General features: G+C 37.0%; 1 long non-coding RNA gene across 1 annotated transcript; it reads right to left on the bottom strand.

Annotated features, from left to right (window-relative positions):
• Positions 1–1,267: 1,267 nt before the first annotated feature.
• LOC116847491 lies at positions 1,268–10,285 on the bottom strand. The gene is made up of 3 exons (XR_004378772.1): positions 10,164–10,285; positions 1,551–1,646; positions 1,268–1,349 (listed from the first exon to the last, which is right to left on the bottom strand). It is a non-coding gene; the product is annotated as an uncharacterized LOC116847491 (long non-coding RNA).
• Positions 10,286–11,223: the final 938 nt, after the last annotated feature.

The following is an 11,223-nucleotide window of genomic DNA, read 5'->3' as shown; positions in this document are numbered from 1 at the left end:
TTACGTGAATTTTGCATAAAACAATCGTCACGATCAATTGCACCTGAGTTCGTTGTAAAATTTTGACGAAGTACTTTCGATTCTACAACTGCAAGTATTTAATGTTTTTTATATAAATGTCCCGCACGCGCTGATCTTCTACGAGAATTCCTTCGAAATTTTAAGGAAAGAGTCGCTCCCTCGTATTTTTAAAAAGAAATCCATTCTCATATTTCGGTTCTTTAAAGAGAAAAACCGCCTTCACATCGTTTCCGTTCTCGAGTTCGCAAACACGTCATCGTTACGAAAAAACGACGCGCCATGTGCAATCCATATACTCGAACCCGGAGAGGTCGAAAATCCCAATCAGCTACTCGCCAAATCTGCGAGCAAACAACGGATTTCCTTCACAATAGAATTTTACCCTGCTCGTCTTCGTCACGCTCGCGCATTAACGAACGGATATATACTCGTGCTTCCGCATTGTGCATGTATAGTTATCCAAACGTATTCTCTCGTACGCACATGAAATCGTGGAAATTTCAAAGGGTCGCTGAAATTTCAAGATGCTTCGTATCTTTGTCGAAAATTGCGATTTACTCATGCGAGATTTGTTAGAAAATGTTATGTGTCGTTCATCAAAATTAATTACAAATTTCAGCTTTAAAATTTTTGCTCTGAACTAAATAGTACAAACATCTTACTGCGCGCTATTGGTACTGCGCTAAATGTATCTGAACTCGGAATTTTAATGTTATACTGAAGGGAGAAATATCCAGAAAATAAATGTTTACTCTGCAGGTACTAATAACATGAAAAATTTGGCAGTGGGTAGTCTCAATTTTTTTTTTTTATGTATATACGTTTACTAAATCTCACACAAGATTAAACAAAGTGTTGTCTGATTATTGAAATATTTCCTAAAAAATGCGGATTTGAAGATATAATCTCCTGATTATTTTGAACAGTATATTTCGTATATAGCAACTGTATATAGCAGTGTATATACACTGAGAAAAAATGTCTGGTAATGGCTGTGACTATAATTGTGTGTGTGCACAGTGAAATAATTATAGGAAAAGAATTTTTGTAGTAAATGCTATTATGACATTAATAATAACCTAATATACACATATATTGCTACTATTAATTTTGGTTTAAACCACAAAAAGATCTATGGTTGACATAAAAAATAATAATTTTAGTGAGATTATTTTCTCTCAGTATAAAAATGCAAAAACATAACATGCAAAAATCTATAAGTAAATCACATCAATTTCAACGATTCTTATGAATACCCGCCACCTTAAAACCACCACCTTTTAAAAAACCCGTTTTCTCACTTACTGAAAGACAAAATCGACCGCGTTCTGAAACAAAAAAGTTATAACATTGCTGATTAGATTTAATAGTTCCGATATTTAAGAATTCCGATTAAAAAACAAATGCGCGTTCGTTAATCCTTTGTAATTGCAATTTGACGATCTTTATTTCGATAACTCAGACAACTACATCTCAAATTTTAACCGCGAAGGACTAATCTAAAAGAATACAGGAATCTGTACACTCACCTTCGAGTTGATTCTATCCAGCCCAAACCGGATCTTCCGGTACAACATTCACATCCACCAAAACAGAATCTCCCGTGTGGCCGTAATCTTTGTCATCTGAAACAAATAGTAAGTTTCCTGGTTAAATACATGAATAGAATATCTCTTTTTTTTAAATCGATGGAAATAAAAATTGATAGTTCTATTAAGATTTGGGAATCTTGCTATCGCTCATCAATATATTATTTATTCATTAATTTGTTGTTCTTTATTTTGTAACATTAACATCATACATGATCATATAGTATTTGATTTCTCCTTAACATTCAAATTGATAAAATGCATAATTTCTTCACGACAACAGCTGATCACGTCAACTATCGAAGTAATCAACGACTCGCAGCAAGACTGAAATCATCGATCGGTTTTATGTAAAAAAAGGGGGCAACAATAATGTGTGTGTGAAATACTTTTTTCATGATTTGCATAGTTGCAAAATATAAATTCAATTGTTTGGATTCTTACAATTCAGCTCGCTATCATACTGTAACGTTTTCCCCCAGCAAAATTAGAATTGTGGTAAGGCTTCTTCTACGATTTTACAAACAATAAAAAAAACAACAACCTTTTGTGTCGGCGTGATTTTTTTTTATTGGACACACGCGCACGCAGACATGTCTGAAGAAGGAATTTTACAATCGAAGGGTGAGAAAGAATTTTCCACTTCTTCACGTACCGCAAGAATGTCGATACCGATCTACTCTCGATAAATAGTAGAAAAAAAGTTACTTTCCCCGAAAGTGATCCCTTTTTACGAAATACGTGGTCTTAAAATCATCGTCTACCGTTTATTCTATAGTCCCTAACCCTTGCGCGTTCGTGCTCAACCCTTCTTCGACACGCTGCGACTATCAATCCTGTCATTCCGACACTCTGCTGTAATTCTTCCTTCGACGTGCCCTAAGAGACCCAGTTTCACCTTGAAACCGTAAAAATCTGCGATGAAACGATCATTTCATCCCTCCCCCTTGCCGTTATTTCTCCTGTGCTTCTCTCTCTCTCTCTCCTGTCGCATCGCCGATTATCCTCAAAATACGCACAGACGGTGTTCTCCTCTTCACGAAATCCAACTCTTGCTTGCTCTCCCTAGTTCCCACGAAATCCTTTTTCCCAAAAATACGTTCGTTTCGCTTGCTCTTTCCCTCTCACTCTTTTTATTTCACGCACCATCTCTCTTTTTCTCCTCTCTCTCTCTCTCTCTCTCTCTCTCTCTCTCTCTCTCTCTCTCTCTCTCTCGTTCACACGTATACGCACATGTGTTCCGCGAAGAGGGTTGCTTATGCCTGGTTAAAGGAATCCGCTTCGCCGTAGAAAAAAGGCTCGCGCGTATTGTCACGAGAAGATCCGTTTTATGGGCAAATCTTGATGGACGTGGAAACGAAACTGCTCGCTGGCTGAAGGAAACTTCGACGAGAGAGACATGTCAGAGAATCCGAAATAAAAAAAGGGAAAAATATAAGGGGAAGGAAAAGAAAACGGTCGCGCGTCGAAAAACGGAAACGTTGTAGAATCAAAGTAAAACGGGCTTTATATTTTAACATGATAGGCGTATCGTCGTTAACAATTTAAGAGAAAATCAATATAATAAGGATAATACTTTTTATAAACTTCAGTGTCAATCTTTTTTCTATAGGAATTAATAATTTTCGTTGTTACACCAGAGCGATAGCGTATATAATTCAATCTTTATCGAATGGCTGTTTAATGTTATTTATTTAATGGCAGATAAAGGTTGCTCGAATTTTTCACAAAGATAATAAAGACCGCGATTATCGAGATAAAACTTTAAAACGCGTATTTGCGTTGCATAGTTAACGTCATTCGACCGACGCTGAGCTGAAGTTTTGCTCCGAGTTGAGCTCGTCGTCCATAGAAAAAGGAATTAGCGCGAGTTCTTTTCCACGATCTTAAATTTCCAGTAACTCAAGTAATCTTGAAAATCGACGGGACGTCATTTTCCAATCGAAGCCACCGACACATCTCGCTTAGGAAAAAACGTCGACGCAATTGCTCGTGCAATTGCTCTCACAATATTCCAGTTGTTATTGCATCCCCTAATTATCGCAGTCTCGTGTTGTTCTTGTACATGCGATCATCGGGAGCGCGAACAAAAGGAGACGGCGGAGCTTCGGCAATTTAAGACGACACTCGTCGTGGTATTCGCCACGGCGGTCGGCAACCCCATAAAATCGTCGAGCCGGAAGGGGGTGTCTCCGGGGGGCGGTAGCGGGACGCAAGTGCACGGGATCTTGGATAAGGTCCTCGGGGCTCCTCATTCATGAGCGCACTTTGCGCTCCTTCCTCTTCTTCCCGCCGATCTACAGGCAGGATATCCTCGGGACTCGGTTGAATCGTTGACCTACATTCCGCGAGAATGCATCTCCCTCCCTTTTCCTTCTATCACACCGCCTGGTTTCATGGGAATGCGAACGTTTCCTCGCGGCGCGAGATTTTACGTTAAATCAACCCCCGAAGCTCGATGCCGTTTATTGGAATATTTTACGTTCACCGAATCGTGTATACGTATGTGTGTATGTGTGTGAATGTGCGTGTGTACATGCGACGTGTAAATATAAAACAACTTTCCTCCACGACCTTCCGGCACGATAAATTACGTCGAAGAAACGGGTAACGTAAATCCAATTTAGGTAGAAATCGAGATGCGAGCGTTGTAATTTACATTCGAAATCTCGGGAGATATCTTCGTTTTGTTGATATTACCATAGTTCTCTCTAAGGCAATATTGTCATTTTGTGAGTAAACAAAATCAGAGTAATGACCGTGTGAGCTCGAAAAAACATTAAACTATCTTTATTCAAATACAAAATGTATTTTATTTCGGTAAACTTGAGTATGATGATTATAGGAAAGATAGTCATAAGCTGTAACTTTCTCTAACAATTGTTAAATAATTTTTAACGCACATAAACCACTGTAAATATCGATTATCTTTAAGAATGACTACAAAAGCGCACTATTTTAGCAATTATTGGAGAAATTACAGTTTATGGCTATTTTTTCCATATAGCCATCATACTCCAGTTTACTTTATAATGTGGAACAATAAAAAAAATAATATTTTTATATATAATTCTTATATATTTCCTCCTATATATATAATAAGAATTCTTCTAAACCAAACCTACTAAGGAAAACCAAACCTAAAAAGGAAACTATTCTAACACCGAGAAAAAAACTTTAGTTGTAAGATGTTATTCCTTGTAACCCTAAATTCTAAACAAAAATGCTTACCAAAAAAATACTTCTCTCTTATCAGCATGAACTATTAGTCATAAATCTACCAGATATTACCTTTTTTCCTCTTTTTTTCTTTTAAATTTTTTTTTCTTTTTTCTTTTCTTCCTTTTTAAGTTTTACTTAAAAAGAAAATGCCTTTTCACCAGAAGAAACTTCTATTAAAAAGTATTAGAAGTACGATATAAATCTTGATATCTATCGTAGATATTAAGATTTATATCGTAGATAAAAGATGGAATTCCTTTAAATTTAACTACACGTAGGCAAGGAACTACACTTGCCACTATGCTAAATTGTGCTTAGAATTTTTTTTTCTTTTAGGAAGACCTTTGTTGTGAGACCATATATTAATAGGATATCTTCTAAGAATAAGATTATATTTTTTGGAATAGATACAATGTAAATGTGCGTTTTATGATTTCATCTTGGTAATTGTGGTTATCTTCACGAAGAACTCGAGAAGCCTTTATTTGTCCAGGCGACGAGCTGTAAAATTGATCGAACAGCAAACAGCCGCTCGATAAGGGTCGAACTATATACGTTATCACGCTAGTGTATTCCCAAAAGTAGACGGAACACTGTGCCATGACGACGAGGCCGGAAGCGTTCGTCGATGTGGTTCACTACGACGACGTATGGGTACCTGTGTTTATCGACAACCTGTCGTTTCGACCTGAGGGCGACGCCGAAGGGCAGTAGCCGCCCTTTTCTCCCTGTCGGAAACCTGAAGTTTACGTGAGGCAAACTATCGCGTTACACGTCCGCAAGTGTATCCGTATAAAATTAGTATCGTATCAAAGCCTCGATTATGGCATAAAGTTGTACCATAACCCACGACAAGTAGTCTATCCTCGAGAAATTATATCTGATATGACGTATTGTGCGCGTTTCTTCGCGTTTTTCTCCCGTTCTCAGCGATTATAAATGATATTATTATTGTTAAAGAAGAAATATCTAGAAAATAATAATTATTGATTCGATGAATACTGATAACATATTTATTTATATTTTATACATATTTCTGCGTTAAAAAAAAAACATTTTTTCCGAATAAGAAGATATATATTTTTTTTCTAAAATCGTTGCTTTTCACAAAATTATTTGTATTTATTCTATTTAAATAGGTGAATTTAGATTTAAGCAAATGTGTATTAATACCAACCGAATAAATATTTTTCATTTTTATAAATATTTTTTCTCTCGATGTAGAAATTGCAGTTATCTATCAATAATTATAATAATCGTTAGTGATTGTATCAATGATTACATTGTTATATTAATGATCAACGTTCATGTCAAATGTGGTTCAGTCATTTGATACTAAAGTCAGTGCTAAGCACATAAAAGCTGACATATCTTGATAAAAGAAACTGAAGCAATCGCATTTAATCATACCAAATATTCTCTCTGTATGTATCATCAATCCTCTCGTATAATCATATTTTGCGAGATATAGTACAATCTAGATCTATCAAGTAACTTTGAATTACCGTAACTTCATTGAAAATCGATATTCTTTTACACACACCCAAAGATACAGACTTTCCCCCAAAGATACAGAAAAGTCTCAGCTCAGAGAGTAACGCAATAGCAAAGCAAAATCTGCAAATAGATTTGCTATTTTACAAATTTCCTGGACTACTCGCGGAAGTTGGTGAGCGATCGAATATTCTGTCGGGTCGCACAGACCCAACTTTGCACGCGGAAAGTTAATATCAGGACGAATTTCACGTATCTGCAGAGGCGCGCATCTCTCGGTCGTTGTTTCTTTCTTGGCAAACGGTTCCTCATTATGAGCTTACGTCTACGTTGGGTCAGATATAATTTCGATAACGTTATCGCGTCCGGCGATCCGACATCCGCGCGCGCGAATCGACGCGAAGGTCGACAGCTCGTAGCGGATTATCGACAACCTGCCGTGCCAAGGCCCAGGACTTGGGCAAAGGGCCGAGGAAGAGTCGCCCATCGTTCATGGCATAGACCCTCGCGCGGGAGGGACCACCTTTTCTATGGGCCGCGAAGAAAGTTATGTTAAGGAGTCATCCACACACGCGTGCATGTGTCACGTGTACGAAAGGGAGAAACAGAGAGAAAGAGAGAGATAGATGAAAAGAGAGAAAGAGAGACAAGACCTTTTTGTCACTGCTCTCTGCGGTCTGGTCGCGTGCCGGACCGGAATTCGTCTCACTCCCTCTTCCGTACACTCTCCCCCTTTTTCCCCTCCGGACAGGTCCAACCTGCGTGTACGAGGGTCAATCGAGGATTAACCTGGTTACCCCCAGGCTGATACAGGAAGTGACCGACGGTCGAAGCCGCAGGTGCTCTCTGGTTTCCCGTGAAATAACGACTCCACGTGTCACGTTGAATAGATCCTCCCAGTGACGCGCTTACCTCTTTCCACAATGTTACTTGACGAGCGTGCGGTTGCGCACTCTTCTTTCTTCGTCAGATACCGTGATATTGCCGAGATTATCGAGTCAATCGATCGGTAATTGTCGGTCAGTACTATAAGCGTAACGTTGCTTTGTGTCTTGTTCGTGAGTGAGAAGAACGAGTTTAACAGCTTTCTCCTGTTGTATACAATCAGGCATAACAGCCATAACATTTAACAGGCTACAACATAATTTAAGTAACTATAATCGAATTTTTCGATTACGCACAATGTTTTTATGTATTCGTGCATAATGACTGTTAGTGAGTAGCCTTAAAACTGCACGAATATGTGCAATATAGACATGTTGCGTTAAGAGAATCGAATTGCAACTAAATCTACACTGAGAGAGAAAATATATTAGAAATAAAGTATATTTATTTGGTGGGTACTAATAATTTTTACTTATATTAATATAAAATATATTCCAAATAAGAAGATATATTTATTTTTCTTAAACCCCTTAGCTTTTCTTGAAAGCAATTGTTTATTCTACTTAAATAAAAGAATTTAGATTTAAGCAAATATTATTAGTACATTAAGAAAAACAAATATCTAAGAAGTAGTAAATATTCTCAGTGGATCTACAATAATAACATATTTTCCAAATAAGAAAATATACATTTTCTTAGAAACCGTAAGAAAACCTAGTTTTTTTTAAAAAACAAATATTTATTTTATTTAAATAAAAGAATTTAGATTGAAATAGATATATTATTAATATTTACTAAATAAATTACTATTTTTTAGATATGTTTTTCTTTCAGTATACTTACCGAATGAATACTTTTTTATTTTTTAGGCATATTTTCTCTCAGTGTAGTACTCTCTAAATTTTTTGGAAAAAGTGAAATTTCCCTGGAAATGTAGATCGACAGTCACTCGAATTCAAGCTATTTTTCATTCCTATAGAGTGAATATAATGTATACCACCGCCAGAAGAATATATTCGCTCCAATCGATTGAAACATTCGTTCATATGGAGTCAGAATGTTCTTGAGTGAAACATTCACTCTTGTGGTTTCAAGTGGCAACATTTTTACTATCGCCAAGTGAAAATACTGCCACTTTTCATTCGTTTTGAGATTTCACTCCAAGAAATTTATAGAATACGTTAAAACTATTATGCCCCTATTTGTGTATTCAATGATTCTACGATTAATTCTGTTATATCGAGGGAAATTTGAAATAATTTCTTTATTTTTTGTCCCAGCGATTTTTTGTCATCTAAATTCTGCTGTATTTCGAAGCCCCATGACGCAAGGGATAGACGAGCGAGACCTCGCGATTCGCGATTTCCTATTTATTCGTCGCATTTGGTGCATCTCGCGGCATAAAATATTTCGAGATGAAATATGTATCTTCCGATACGTCTATCCAGACTTCATACCCAATTTCTTTTTTTATATTTCCGAATATATACGCTATGCGCGCGAGCGAAACATATTTCGTGCGATATTCGTCCTTACCTAATATATCCAAATATCGAACATGAGATGTAATAAACGAAAAATAGCAGCCATAACGGGTCCGGTCGTCTTTTCACGCGAATTAAAACCCGTATTTTCATTTGCCGCCGGCAAACCTACGCGTCATTCTCGTCTGTTTACGTTTCTCTCTCTGTCTGTTTACGGAACTCTAACTTATCTCAACTTGCTCCGCACGTAGATACCGATTGCGAATAATTAATTACTTTTCTAATTCACACAAACGACGAATAAACTACTTTATCGTGTTGTAATTGACAATTAATATGAGCCAATTTAATTGGGGACCGTTTTAATGGACCGTTTTAATTGTTTTCATTAAATTCAATCGAAGACATCGTTTTCATCAAATTCAGTCGAATTCGTCAAAATGTATCCCTTGCGTCATGAAGCTTCGAAATACAACCGAATTTAGATGACAAAAAATAAAGAGATTATTTCAAATTTCTTCCGATGAGACAGAATTAATCGTAGAATCATTGAATACACAAATAGAAGACATAATAGTCTTAATTATTCTATAAATTTCTTGAAGTAAAATTTCAAAACAAATCTTCAGTCTTCAATTAAATTCGTTAAAATCAATTATCAATTAAATGTTCCTCAATTGATTTTACTTGAATCGATCGTCAATTCGTTGAATTAAAGTACGTTTGTCAATTATTAAACTGTTAAAAAGAAAAATTTAATTGATATTCTTACAACTATAATAGACAATCGAGAAACATTTAATTAACGATTTTCGACAAACCTAATTGAAGATCGTTCAGTTAAAGTCTTCAATTTAATCCCTGAATCTTTTCGCTCCTGAACGTCGCGAGGAACAGATACATTGTCGCGACAAGTACTTTTCGTCGGCATCGAGTCTGTGCAAATTTCTGAAAACTTCAGACGAGCGGTGTGCCACTCTCTCGTCGTATACGGCGCACCCATCGACGGCATCTAAATTGCCGGCGTAATATACGAGACAACGATCGCTCGACCTTAAGTGTGCCTCATTAAGCATCTCAGCCCACTTCCCTCCCAACCCCCGGTAATTACTCAGCATCTCATCCAATTTTTCCGCAAGCAGCGCGAGCACGAAAACCGGAATTGTAAAGCGGATGAGAACTTTCGGCGAACGTGATCTTACAATCTTTTTTTTCCAAAGGACGAGGGTGCATCGTAAAAATTTGTTCATTCCCACGTATATATAATATTACCGACAGGTTATTAGTTTTTCTTCCGTCCCTTGGCATTTTTTTTGCTCTCTTTTTGCTCTCATGCCGTTTCACATTCCCCTGTCTAGTCGTTCTCGACGTAAAGTTTACAAGGGATTGGAAGTGAAATCGGTTTTTATTGATTTCGCAGTCCGATCGCCGGAAGTGTTATAAAGCGATAAAGCTAAACTAAACTCACCATCATTCATCTCCGTCCGTCCATGGTGCTGCTCCGGCTTTGTCCTTCGACGTTAGTAACGGCATAGTGATATTGCTTTGTCGGCTTTGTCTTCCTAAGCGACTGGATACTTCAAGTCGTAAACTGAAAATTGTAAAATACACGTAAACCAAAGGTTATCTCACATCTCTTTGTTGTTTTTCGTAAATGTCTAATGAACTTCAAATTTGAATAAGTCCACAGTTATCTCGACTTGTTATTAACGCAAAAAAGTTCACTACGATTTATAATTTTGCAGAGCAAAATCTGTTTATTTATTATATTTTATAAATACACGTAAATGTGTGTGTAGGGCTGTAGAATTATTATAACTTATTACAATTTTGCTATCTCTTTCCATTTAATATCTGTATTTAACTCGCGATAGTTGTATCATATGTAGAAAGGCAATAATTGGCAAAATAAACAAAATCATATAATGCGTTTTGCACTCAGTGTGCAGTGTTGTGCACTCAATTCAATGGTAAAGTGGGACTGAGTGTACATCCCTTGCTAATAATACAAATTGCTGTCGCATATATTTCTGACATCATTTTATTTTTCTCTTTCTCTCTGATTGTCATCGCATTTCTAATTATCTGTTAATAAATCTGACATCCAACCGAATCTATTGCTACTTGAGCGAGTCTATGGTAACAGCAAGTATAAAAGATGCCGACTCGACATGTTGCGACAAGCACAAGCACGACAATATTGCATGTACAACAATAAGATTATTCCTTAATAACGTATTTACAATTCGTTCTGACGATCGCACATCGTTATTCTCGATACTCTTGATATTCTCATTTACGTGTGAGACTCACTTTCGATGAACAAAAGACCCGTGAAATGCGAAGGCGATGTCAATCGATGTGGTAATGGCGGTCGCTTTGCGTGAAAAGATCGAAAATGAGCACGCAATTCATGACGTAGTTGGTAATTACCGCCACAACACGATCGTGGTCGCGATCGTACAACTGCGCCGTGTATAATCCTCTCTCTCTCTCTCTCTCTCTCTCTCTCTCTCTCTCTCTCTCTC

Source organism: Odontomachus brunneus, unplaced genomic scaffold, assembly GCF_010583005.1.
Source record: "Odontomachus brunneus isolate Ranch 3 - 2012 unplaced genomic scaffold, Obru_v1 Obru_scaffold_078, whole genome shotgun sequence".
Taxonomy (NCBI): Eukaryota; Metazoa; Arthropoda; class Insecta; order Hymenoptera; family Formicidae; genus Odontomachus; species Odontomachus brunneus.
The sequence above is the reverse complement of the archived record's forward strand: the minus strand, read 5'-3'. Positions and strand labels throughout refer to the sequence as shown.